Here is a 2,729-nt window from a genome sequence, read left to right on the forward strand (position 1 = left end):
GTGTAGTGAGTCTACTATAGTATAGATCCTCTATAGTGGGTGTGTTGGGCTCGTCGAAGCTTCCAACAGTTTTAGTCCGTACTAATCTTGGTTTGTTGCCAACAACACTGAGACTTGGTTTTTGTTAGTGTGTTTTGAAGGATCCCATGATGTCTGATCAAGAGTTTCTCGATGCAATGGAGAAAGAAGAAGAAGAAGAAGAACGAACGGACGAAGAAGCATTGTATGGATGTTTGTACAGCGATCCTGAGCAGAAGAAGAAGAATAAGAAGCAGCAGCATGAGGAGGGGGTATATGAATTAATTATGTCTAAGTTGGAGGAAGATCACCACCAGTTATCTAAGGAGCAATTAACTGAAATCCAGAAAAAAATTGACACTCTAAAGATTGGAGTAATGGAGAATGTGTGCCAAGTATAAGAAGAAGAACAACTACAAGAACAACATGTCAAGGTGTAGATAACATTGTGATTTACACTAGTATACACACACGAGACCACTTTCCATTTTGCTACATCAAGTGTGTCATTAAAAAGTTGGTCATGTTATATTAGTGGGGCATGCGACTCCAACTTACATACTTTTTTTTTTTTTTGTTCTAAATAAATAAATAAATAAAAAAAAAAAAAACAAAACTTGAACAAACATAAGACACACAAGTGAAAATAGCGCGGAGACGGTAAAGACAAAAACATAAACGTAGCAATGTATCGAACAAATACAAGTTTATCTGGCATGTATTTACAGTCATCTTTAACAACAGTCAATATGTTCAGAGTGTGTATTCAAAATTAAGTTTTCCAAGTAAAGCTAGAATTCGTTCCAGTAAATCAACGATATTCTACTATCTCAGAAACTTTCAAATCGACGCTATGTTGTTAAGTTACACATTCCAAATTTGGAGGCATGAAACAATCAGGGAAGCAAAAATTATAGACAACCATACATCACATACTCTCAACCGAGAATCCAACGCACAGGAAATTTGAAAGCGGGAATCATTTTGGTACCTCAACCCCTGCGAAGCTTGGCAACTATTATTACACGATAGCATAAATTATTAAACCTTGATTGGCTCAAATTTCCCCCGTGTTGCTCCACCCTTGTCCTTTTGGGACTGCATATAGCGGATTGTACTGGCGAAGAAAGCATCAGCAGCTGCATCGGATGTTGTACTATCACTTTGCATTTCATTCGTTACTAATTCAATTAGTCCTTGAATTGAAGCAACGGTGATTTGTTTATTTCCCTTCTCATAAAAGTACAAATACCTGAAATTACATTCCAAAATATGTTGATATCAAACATGGTTATGATTTAAAACATGAAATTAATTTGGAGTGTGTCAGGTTGTGCTAACCTGTGAACATTATCATGTTCACTTTCATTTAGTAGAAACTAATGCACCAAGTATATAATATTATACGTATCATGTAACTGTTTAAATAAATCCATTAAAAAAATAGTTTGTGTTAAAAATACCCTTTAGGGGCGAACCATTACCCTGTTTTATCCTTTCGCCAATTTCCTTTTTAGCGAACTTTTTTATTAAATCCGTTTGGGATTTAAAAAGTCCCGAAAAGAATCACACGTTAATATCACCACATCTTCACTTAACAAGGACCTATTATAAGAGTAGATTTTAGGTGGATAATTACTTACTTGTTCAGAATCTCGATGAAGAGCACGACTGATCCGCTGCTACCTTTTGTTACATTCGCCATTTGTTGAGCCGCATTTTGCAATTCTTAGGGCAAGCTTCAAGCAAAGCAATACTCTGCATCATACAAAAAACGATGTAATCCAACTACTTAATAAAACTGTTGAGCCGTTCAATAAAAACTTTATAAGATTGTTATGATCCTAAGTCATCAAATCTCAGACAATTAACTTATTTATGAGTTGATTGAGGTTATGTATTTCTGCCCATAATGTTTTTTCATGCAAGCCAACCTTCTAATTTATTACTCCGTATATTTCACAAAACTATATTGTTCTAGAAATTATATACTTATGACATACTAATTGTTGATATAACCACATTCAAAATAATGGATATTATGTGTTTCATGTTAAGCCATGCCCACCCATATAAAATCAACCATTTGATTCGAACCTGTTTTAACCGATCACAAAGTGAAACCCGAAAAGTCCAAAGAATCAAACGGATTATTTGACCCGATACTAACCCTCCCAACCCGCCCATTTATTCTCCTATATTCATATGCAACAAGTAATGAAGCAGGTCAGCATGATAATGTACCTTTCACCATCCTTGATTCCATCTTGATCCTCAACCCAAAATAGATGAGAACAAGCATAAACAGCTCTGCATCGGAACCATAGACAAAACCTCAATTGTCTGATACGACAAGCCAAAACATTAGCATATAATATAACCATATTTAAAAAAAATATGGAAACATCTAACGACCCGTCCTAATCCATCTGGACGAATACATTACATTTGGTTACATCGCGAGGTACTTGACCTCTATATGATACATTTTACAAACATTGCATTCGTTTTTAAAAGACAAACTTTCATTACTTCGAAAGTTGACGGCATGCATACCATTTCATAATATATCCAACTATAATTGACTTAATAATAATCTTGATGAACTCAACGACTCGAATGCAACGTCTTTTGAAATATGTCATGAATGACTCCAAGTAATATCTCTAAAATGAGCAAATGCACAGCGAAATATTTCTTTCATACCTGAG

General features: G+C 35.0%; 1 pseudogene; it reads right to left on the reverse strand.

Moving 5' to 3' along the window:
• Nucleotides 1-1,059: 1,059 nt before the first annotated feature.
• Nucleotides 1,060-2,402, reverse strand: LOC139859483 (vacuolar protein sorting-associated protein 35B-like; annotated as a pseudogene).
• Between the last annotated feature and the right edge of the window lie 327 nt (nt 2,403-2,729).

This window comes from Rutidosis leptorrhynchoides, chromosome 7 (assembly GCF_046630445.1).
Source record: "Rutidosis leptorrhynchoides isolate AG116_Rl617_1_P2 chromosome 7, CSIRO_AGI_Rlap_v1, whole genome shotgun sequence".
Classification (NCBI taxonomy): domain Eukaryota; kingdom Viridiplantae; phylum Streptophyta; class Magnoliopsida; order Asterales; family Asteraceae; genus Rutidosis; species Rutidosis leptorrhynchoides.